Here is an 11210-nt window from a genome sequence, read left to right as displayed (position 1 = left end):
AAAAAAAAAAGAAGTTCTAGCCTGAATGATACAATAAAATAAAATACAATAAAAAAAAAAGAATTTACTGACCATGTAGAATTCCTCTTTCTGTTATATCCATACTAATGACTTGATACAAAGATGTCAATGATACTGGACATAGAAGTAACACTTAATTTTTGAATAGCACCTGTTTCAATTAATCTAGCAGAAAGGGCATGTGCCCTGAGACATTGCTCTAAGACATTGCTAACCTACAAATACAAAAGCCTGGAGTATATATGCAAGTGAGCTCACACCAGAACTAGAACAAATAGATCATTTTTTTTTTTTTTACTTAGAAAATCTAAGCATTCCTTCCCCGTTTATAAACAAAAAGTCATTTTAGCATTATGGGCATTTATAAAAAGAACGAATGAGAATTTCTGAAGCAAGAAAGCAAATTTAGGTATTAAACAGTCACTGAAGTGTAACTTCATTGAAGGGTACTATATTTATGAAGACAGTGTAAACTTAAAAAATTTTCAACTCACTAATAAATATTTACTTCTAGCAATATATTCACTTAAGATAGTATCTTGATAAATGTTTCTCTATATAGATATTTTCAATTTCTGTTGACTTTAAACAATGATAACAGTAATATTTTTTTATATAAACAATATTCTTATACCTACTTTACAGATTAGGAACCCAAGACCAAAAGAGGTTAAGTGATATGACTAGGGTCACACAGAGTATAAGTATCTGAGGCTGGATTAGAATAATACCCAAACAGTTTGGAATCACAATAAAAAAAAATAATGATTTAAAGGAAGATTCAGATGATTTTTCATTTTAGCTCGACTGAATCCACCTACCATTATTCTCCCTCCTTTCCCCCACTTCTCTAATGTCTTTTGTTTGCTGATTGGCAGGGATAGACTAATGAAAGTATATTTTGTATTTTAAGATATCATGGATGGATAACCTTGCCTCTCACAAAGCAGATAAGCAATTGTTCTTAAATCTATAGTAATCTGAAGATACTGGGCAGTTGAGTGACTTATTTGTCTAGGGTCACATAGCCATTACATTAGTAGTGGGACAAATATTCCTAAATGCAAGACTGTATATTGATCAGCATGTCATGATGTCTCTCACTGTTTAGCATAGTGCCTGAAATTTCATTATTTGGGATCCTAAGGACGCTCCCTCCTCTCTGCCCTTTCTAAAATCTACAATTAAAAAAATTCAATTACCCATCAGAAATGGGACGTCTTTAACTGCTACCAATTGATTGCTGGGTTAGGTCTTTCAAAAATGGAAAACAGGCATTTAAGAGGTCACTTTTGGTCTAATTTTAATTTTTTAATGAAAATATGACAATGTGAACTTATACAATAGATAATCCACCTTAACTTCAGGCCCTAACTCCCTATCAACAAATACACTTAAAATGGTATTGAATTCAGAAAGTAAAATATAATACCCATATACAATCACCTACCTATATGCTCCTGAAAATGTTTTCTATTTTCCCAAAAGAAAACAAGTTTTTGATCAAACTATGTAGTTTAGTAATGCATTCAATCACTTACTTATTGTAGTCACAACAAAGTGCAGCTTATGTGAGAGCTCAATGCATGCATAAAAGAATCCAGCTATAATATAGGATATAAATAGAATTATTTTTGACACATTTAAAATCCATTTACAAAGAATCCAGAACACATATATTATCATTCCTGAAATATTCTTTTGGAGAAAAATGAAATTCTCAGGTTACATTGTCAGGAGGCACAAGTTCTTTGTGTGAAAATTGTCAGTTTAGTGAAGAGAAAAATTTCCATATTTAGTAAGGATATAGATTTTTAGTGGAAAAAAATAATAGTTAGAAAACTATAAATCATTATGTACAAGTTTTTCATTCTAAGGATGAAATGTAGATGTAAAATTACAAAACCGTAAAAAAAAAAAAAAAAAAAAAAGAAAGAAACAAAAATATTACAAACTTCATGTAGACCTATAAATATACAGAGACCTATACATTTCAAAGTGAATGTGAAATATTGTCAAGGACATTTTTCTTTTTTTAGAAATTACTTTATTAAGTTTAGTGTTAAATGTTACTTGGATGATATATTGTACCCCAATGCCAAAATAAAATATCCTTTTATTTGCAAGTATAGGTGACTATATTTTCATACTAGAAGGTCTACAGAAAAGATCCAGACATATTGATTTGGGAAAAGAACATTGACCCATTGCCAAAAGTTTAGCTGTCAGTCCAATGTGTCTTTCAAATTAGAAAATGAAAGTATGGCAAATTATGAAAGTATGGCAAATTATGAAACTGAGAGGCTGTCATTTATTTAAAATATTGTGAATCCCTTAATGGAGATAACTAAAGACATTTGCAATAAATAGAAAAAAGGAGGCTGGAGAAAGATATCAACACTTTTACACAAGCCCTCCTTTTGAAATCAAACAGTGAGGGAAAAAAAATTACATGCATGACAAATGATCATTATGATTAGTTATCAATTTGCAGATTATATATTACCTGCATTTCTGTTCTAATTCATTAATCTATGAAAATAGCAAAATGCAAATTATCCATTTTATTTTTCTTCTTTTATTAAGATAGTAAATTTACCAAATAAATAAATTAAGCAACAGACTATAGATTATAGAGTCCTGAAAAATCCTAAAGCTTGAAGGGATCTTTTGGATCATCTAGTCCGGCTCTAACCTTACGGATAGATCATTTCTATATCCTTAGTAAATATAATCATAGAATTATAAAATATTTCACTGGGAAGGAACATTAGCAATCATTTAATCCAAACTCCACATTTTATATGTGAGAAAATGGGGGTCCAGAGAGATAAAGTTACTATACCTTTGCATGTGAACTTAGTCACTCCATGTGTGACTCCAAGGTCACATACCAGTTTCTAACAAGGTTATGACTCTACCTTAGAAGTCTAGTGGTCAGTCAACTTCTATTTGAACATTTTATTTAAAAATTATGTCCTTTCTTCACTAAATACATAGGTCATATAGATTATTAATAATAATTTGACAATTAAATGTTAAGTATATGTAATATTAATCTATTCTGATGAAATTAAAATTGGTTGATTTGGTATTTCTGACAAAATTATGAATTGGCTAACTAGTTCAACTTGACATGAGAGGCAGCTTAGACATTACTCATTTACAGGGTGATTGTCTTAAGAACACCCTTCAAATCAATGCAGTAGTGTGAGACAATCAAATCAATATAATATTTTAACTTTTGTAGTGAATTTCAAAAATAAAACCTGTTATTAGATTTATTTTAAGACACTGAGATTAGATGACAGATGGGGCAACCTTGATTTTAGCTCTATTTTTATAGGATATGAAAAATTAACAAAAGACTACTGAAAAGCAAAATCACACACACACACACACACACACACAAACTTAGTGAAAATTGTCATTACATGTTCCTGATCGTCAGATGAATTTCCCTGACAAATATAACTATCAGGGCTTCTCAAAACTAAAATCAAATCCTCTGTAGCTTTAATAATTTCTAAATTTGTGGCCTTTGAAATCAGGTTTTCACAATCTTGTTTTCCTTTGTTTCCTTGTAGCCCCATTCCATTTACATAGTGAATTTCCTGTTTTACAAAAAGAAAATTGTTTACAAAATGAATTGAAGAAAAGTTTCCATTAATGACATACATTTTTTTAAAATTCTAAATCAGGAAATATTGTCCTGTGCAAAGAACTAATTTTTATTTACATGTAAGTAAATTATCCATAACTTAATTTTAGAGCACAAAGGGACAATTATTTAGGAAAGAAATTTTTTATCTATCCCTTGTTGTGTGGAAGAGTTGGGATGAAGAGTAAAGAGACTTTTAAAACATTTATCTATTTGCTGTATAACAACTTTCAGCAATTAGCTATTGCCTCCTACATAAACACATAATTTCCTTTCAGTAAGTAGAATAATACTGAAATTAATAATGTTGCCATAGATACCTATGTTCTAGTTCTCTGTCACATTACTACACTTTTATTTTTTACTATACATACATCCCATTATTGGTCAACTTTTATGAAGTTTCATTTTAAAGCACTCTCAACTGGAAATGTCAAGAATATATACAAAATTATAAAAGTCAAATTATGTATAATACAAATATTTGCATTGTAAAAATATGTATATATATTTTCTCAAGTCATTCTTGCATAGATATTTATAATATAATGTACAGATTCCATTTATACTCAGTCTATTGAAGGTTTAAAGTTTCTTCATTCTAAATCTGTATATCTATTGTCTTTTTTTAATCTCATGAGATGTCATATAAGTTCTAACAGTTAAGACCATTAGAACCTTCTATTTGAGAATCTTAATTCTCATAAACAAAGTTGGATAATCACAATTTTACTAATAAAAAGTATTAAAATGAATACACAAATTTCAAGGAAACATTTTCCTTTCAAAAATTGGTGCACTAATGTTTACTATAACTATCTACTAAAGAATTTATATTTCTAATATTTTTAGACATAGCAACCCTAGTTTTGTAAAAGATAAAGCTTAGCACCAATATTTGAATATACATAGAATTAAATATCTACATTGGACTTATTTATAAACTTTTAAACTATTTTTCATTTGAAAGCAGTGAAATATTAATTTGTAAAATATATTGTAAATTTGAATTCTGTGAATCAATCATATAAGGATTATTCATAGCTAATTTTAAATATAAATGTAACATATTTACATATTTCAACTATAAATAAAAATGAGGAATAAATCTTAAGCAAATGGAAAAGGACAATCTTCATTTGGATCAGATGATAGTTAATGCAATCATGTTGAAAAGTTGTTTCTCTGCTGTTTTTTTTTTCCATATACTTGAGCTAGTCAATTATTTTGAGATATCAGTATGACATAAAATATACTTTTACACATTTACAAACATGAAAATAGAAAAATAATACTTTCAATTTTCAATATGGTTATAACTATATAATAAAATGTCACATATAATATATATTAAGTTTTAATTATGTATGTGTATGCACATGTGCATACACATACATAATATACTTTTACATATTTATAAACATGAAAATAGAAAAACAATACTTTCAATTTTCAATATGGTTATAACTATATAATAAAATGTCACATGATTATAACTATATAATAAAATGTCACATGTGACATTTTATTACATAGTTATAACCATATTGAAAATTGAAATGTGACATTTTATTATATAGTTATATATATATATATCTGTGTATGTGCATACACATACATAATTAAAACTTAAAACTGCACTAAGACTTTTGGGATAACCTATATGAAACAATCTAGTCATATAATTATATTTTACAGATATGATACAAAGGCACAATCTGATCATGTCTAAACATATTAAGTAATTTGATTATACAGCTATATTATAATAAGTATATATATTTGCCCCCTGAAGGGGGTGAAGATTTGCAACTGTCTATGATAACCCCAGAATGGAGCAGAAAAATGTATACCCTTTTTGCCTAGACAGAATACAGAACAACACTGAAAATGTGTTCAAATATAAGATAGATTTTTCATTAACTCAACCTACTGCAAAGAAGTAGATATAAAGACTTAAGATATTTAAATCTTTTCTTTTTAAAGAAGAAATCAACTGATCCCAGAGGTACAACAACAACAACATTGGTACCTGTGAAATAGTAAATGGACAAGGGGAAAGTCTGGATACCAGGTAATTACTTTAGGGAGATAATATGAAGAATATAAAATTAGAAGGCCTAGAGTGAGTCTAATCAGCATAGGTGTTAAAAGCATACCCACTCCAAGAAAATTGTGGCTTTTACTGAAATTGCAAAAATCACATCAAAGTATACAAGATTTTAGAGATGCTTTGCAATAGTATATGTAGTGCATATTGGATGTAACATCTAATATAATGCTTAAGGACAGCAAGCAGAGCAGAAATCAAAGATCCAATTCATAGTCATTTAATTTCCAGGCATACCAAGTAATTGAAAGGAAGCACTATGACTAAATATTTACTGTTCTCTATTTGCTTTGCACCTCCACATGGCTAGACATCAAATTAGATTGCTGTAAAAAAGGATACTACAAGATGCATATTTCAGATACAGAACACCAAAAAAAAAAAAAAATCAGAAAAGTTCTGGTATTATGTTTTTTCAGACTGGAAATATCATTTGCAATCCTTACTTCATACAAGTTTTTGTTTGGACCTCAAATCAAAATTTAGAAAATCAAATTACATTTAAAAAATGATCTGTTTAATTAAAACTCAACTATGAATATTTGTAAAATGGTTTCACACTAACTAAAATTTTCAGAACTCATTTATTTATAAAAAAAAGCTTCAAGAAATGTATTCAACATTTATTCAGAAAATATGTTCAATGATAAGTGACAAATATTGATGATATTTCATGAACAATTATAATTATTATCTTTTATAAAGCTAACTCTCAAGACAGTGAAACCAGCCCTTGGTTCCCATGTATAGGCATCCACGCAGAAAATTTTATTATTGCTTCTCCATGGACCTAACTTTTTCATGTTTAAAAAAAAAAAGTGATTTTATTTGATATCATGAAAAAAGGAAAAACAAAGCAATTCCAAGAAAGTATTCTCAATAGTAAAAATGCTCCTGAAGACATAGAAATACAAGGAGAAATTCTTTTTAAATAGTTAGAAAATTCATAAATAACTCATTAAATGTATTCCTAAATTTGCCAATAGATTCATAAAGAAATGACTTAGCAATAATTGCTTTTCCATTTTATCTGAATCTTTTCTTTAATTATGGCAGCAAAATGGAATGGAAGAATTATATTGCTATGTGGACAATTGAAGCAAAATTTGATTCTATATCATATTATACTATCTAAAAGCTACATTTGGGAATTAGTCTATCATTTAAAAAGGATGCCCTTGCTTTAACAAAAATTTTTAAACTAGGTCACCAAGCTGGCATTTTATGAAATATACATATCTATAAAAACTCATTTTTTAAAAATCTAGATTTTCTTTTTTACTGAAATGAGAAATTATATGACAAATAATTATATAGGAATAAAGATAATCTAATATTACTGATAGGTCTGGAGAGATTCTGTCCATTTGTGTGTCTTTATTGAAATTGATTTAGTACTCAACAATTTAGAGAAATTGGAAATCTGCATTCTGCAAAATTGGTAAAGAATGGTAAACATTCTTTGTTCCTATTGTGAAGTAACTAGTGATGGATCAGTATTACTGAGAGACTATGGTTAAAAGTAATTCTAGAACTCCTCTTTTTCTGCAATTAAATATAGAAAATTTTTAATTAAAATATTAATTTTAAACACCTTATGATTATTTTCCAACTATAGCAATCTAAGAATGACATGATAACTTTAATTTTCAATGACTTTCAGGCCTTTAGTCATAATATCCTCTATTATATTCTCATCATCTAGGAATCAAGCATTATTTTTGAAATGAACTATTTTCATTATTGTTATTTTAAAATTCTATGCATGTAGTTCTAGGGAATCTTAATGAATCCCTTAAGTGTTCTGAGAGACAGTCTTAAGACTATCAACTGAAACTGGTAAATAATAGTAGCTAACTAAATTAAAACTACATGGAGAATGAAAAGTATTTCATTATTCAATTACATTTCAGTTATATAGGACCAACTTAAAATAAATGAGAAATGCTGACATTTTTTGCTAATGATTAAGGAGAGAATCTTATAATATTCAAAGGACAAATGAGGTATAACATTCACTACATCCTTACTATATTTTTTTCTTAGTAACTAATTTAAATGGAGCAGAAATCTTTATCTATTGCCCAATGTAAGCAGAATTTATGTTTTGCATAATGAGATTGCTGATTTTTGAATCATTACTAACAAAAACACATATTCAGAATATTTATAATAAAAGTGAAAATTTTTCAATTCAGCATTTGAACATTGATTGGTGAATACAGATTTAAAAAACTCTCCAAATTTAAGTGAGGGAAGTAGTAACTAATTTTTAAAAAATAATATTTTAGGAAAATAATTATTCATTTTAATAGCCTTAAATATCACAGAAATAATTTTTCTTTTCAAAATTGGTGATGTCATGTAAAATGTATACTCTAATAGATTATAACTTTTTAAAGGAATTATTAATTTTAAATGTTTATGTTATTTTTGTAAATAACCATTGAATTTGATTAAGCATTATTGATATCAAAAATTTTAAAAATACATTTCAAACTAATAGTTGTACAAATATCTTCACAAAATATATTTATCTAGGAATAGTTTTTTCAACAGAGATGTTAAAGATATTTGTGGACTATAAAATAAAAAGAATAGGTGTATATATAAAAAGCAAATGTGATCAATATCAATAATTTTTGCACATTTCAATTGGACTAGAATCACGTTTTGAATTCACCATATATACAAAACCATATGTCTTAAGAGATTAAAGTACTTTACAAATAATCATTGTACCCATGTTTATAAATTGGAAACTGAGGCACAGAGGTAACATGAATTGCCAAAGGTCACATTGTTTGTCAGTGGCAAGACCAAGAACAAAATTTGAAACTTACACATTTAAGGCTCAGCTTTTTGCTCCAATATTCTATAGGAAATGATACAAAATAGTTTATAGTTATTATTTCTATCATATGGAAATTCACTTTAAAAGTAGAAAAAATAATTAACAATTCTACTCCTTCAAAAAGTTAATCCATAAAGAACAAAATAGTTTATGAACTGAATGAGCCATATACTACATATAAGTAAGGCTTTTGTATTTCAAAAGAAAAAAAAAATGATAAGACAAAAAGACAATTTTCAATTGATTATAATTCAATCTTCAAAGATGGAAATCCATAGGAATTGAGTTCTGGGATCTCCAAGAACCATTAATATGTAAATAGTTTAAATGTTTACAAATGAAGATGGCAATTCTATTAGCATTCCTAGAATAAATAACTTCTCTCCCCATCATTTAACCTAAATTAAAGCACAAAAAAAACAGAAAATATCTTGGCAGGTTTCTCTTTCTGGAACCTAAACATAACGCGACAAAATTTTTTAGAATAGAAAATCTTCCTTAACATATATGTTCTATCTATATGACACCCACACAACAATAAGCTATATTGTCTGCTATTGTTCTTTAAGCCTTTCCAAATGTCTGTCCCAAATAAGTGAAATGATCAGTAGGTTGTATTAGTGTGCTGTAGATACAAGTTGAGGCATTTTTGCAAACTGCTTCTTCTGGCCATTAGGGCAGCTTTTGCTCCATAGTAATTTACTAAATGTGGGACCATATGTGCAACTACATTTAGTAAATTACCACTGAAGCTCACTTTATGCTCTCCTACTGGCCTGAGAGAGTTAATGCAGTTTCCAAAAAAGCTTAGCTTCCTCCCAGAAAGGAGAGCCCCTATCCTGGGAGGATCTGATTCACTTACCTTAATTAACTCTGGAGACTAAAATCTGATATGAATTTATAGATATTCATCAAAGAAAAACTAGTTCCATAAGGACATACATCTTAAAAAAAAAAAAAAGTAAAATAGGCTATTTATGTTATGTTCCCTGATAGTTTCAATATTCATATTACTTTCATCACGAGACTTTAAACTTAGCCCAGTAATTATATATGTATATATGAACAAATATATACATATATAGACATATTTGTATATACAAATACATGTATACAAATATACACATAAGTGTGTGTATATATATAATATATGTGTTGCTTAAACATAACAGAAAGAAAATGTTTCACATCTCAAAAACAGAAGAAAATGAAAATTATAGAAATTCAAATATTTGCCATTATGGCATAGCATTTTAAATACTTAATAATCTTCTATATAAGAATTAGAACATTGAATATCAATTTTTGAAAAGCTATATAATTATTGCTAACATATATACAATATTTTAAGTTTTGCAAAGCACTTTATATGTATTATTTCATTTGATCCTCACAACAACCCTGTGAGGTAAGTGCTGAGGTTGTGACTTGCTCAAGTAGCTTAGTCAGGATCCTTACTCCAGTTTTCCTGACTCCAAGTACTCTATCAACTACATAATTTAATTGCCTCTTATGAGTTAACCAATATAATCTGACCTCTTAATCAAATTGTATATATTAAAACATCACATTTAATAATATGGTTTTAAATTGATTTGGGGATGATTCTTCACTATAAGTTCAATATTTTTTCAACAATAGGAAAATATATCAATTTAATGTATAACTAATAAGATTTTTAAAATAAAATAATTTAATATACAAAATGATAATCTGAAATAATGGCATAGTCAATGAACACTATAAGAAACTCAGTGTTGAATTGGAAAATAAGGTTGTTTAAACCTGGATGCATTAAATAAGTCTTTGTCAACACTTTTCCTTATTATTTACACTTAAATCATATTACCAACAAGCTTTGAGGAAGAATAGCACTTATGATATTCCAGATGTAATTTTTGATACAAAGAAATAAAAGTTAAGATTTAAACATCAGAAAAAAAAACAGAGCTAAAAATATAACTTGTCTTCTATTCACTACACACAATTCAATCTTAACAAAATGTTTTTCTTAAAGTTGATGAATGCTCATGGTTATGCAAGTAATATTTTTATTTTTCAAATGTGATACAGACCCTAAAGACTATAAGAGTTTGATCAAATCAAACTTTGTACTACGAGATATGTCTACACATCACATCTGAAGTGGGCTTGTATTCAAACTTATTTGGTCAAATTTACCACAGCTTATAGTACATAGTGTATATAGAAAAGAAAGATGAAAGGCAAACCTAGAAACTTTATCAGACCAGGGACTGGCATAATATGAAGTTACTCTCAGTGAAGTAAAAAATTATAATAACTTCTTGAGTGGCAAAAACAAACAAACAAAAAAGCCCCCACAAAACAACACTGCCACCCAAAACATTAATAGTAATAGTCTCATGTTACAGGTGAGGAAAAACAGTATAAGACCTTATGAGATTTGCTCAAAATTATATGAGCTATAAAAGGAAGAATTGGGACTAGAACACAGGTGTCCTGACTAAAGTTCAGAGGTCTTTCTATTTGCCAAAATGAATCAATGCCTTTTAATATTATAGTTAGGTGAATTGTTCTTTAAT

At 28.0% G+C, this 11210-nt stretch overlaps 1 long non-coding RNA gene across 1 annotated transcript; it reads right to left on the bottom strand.

The window, feature by feature from the left end:
* Positions 1 to 1307: 1307 nt before the first annotated feature.
* Positions 1308 to 9684, bottom strand: LOC127553353 (uncharacterized). The gene is made up of 2 exons (XR_007951728.1): positions 8636 to 9684; positions 1308 to 3635 (listed from the first exon to the last, which is right to left on the bottom strand). It is a non-coding gene; the product is annotated as an uncharacterized LOC127553353 (long non-coding RNA).
* Positions 9685 to 11210: the final 1526 nt, after the last annotated feature.

The sequence above is a fragment of the Antechinus flavipes genome, chromosome 3 (assembly GCF_016432865.1).
Source record: "Antechinus flavipes isolate AdamAnt ecotype Samford, QLD, Australia chromosome 3, AdamAnt_v2, whole genome shotgun sequence".
In the NCBI taxonomy this organism is placed as follows: Eukaryota; Metazoa; Chordata; class Mammalia; order Dasyuromorphia; family Dasyuridae; genus Antechinus; species Antechinus flavipes.
Note: the sequence above shows the minus strand (reverse complement) of the source record. Positions and strands in the feature narration are given on the sequence as shown.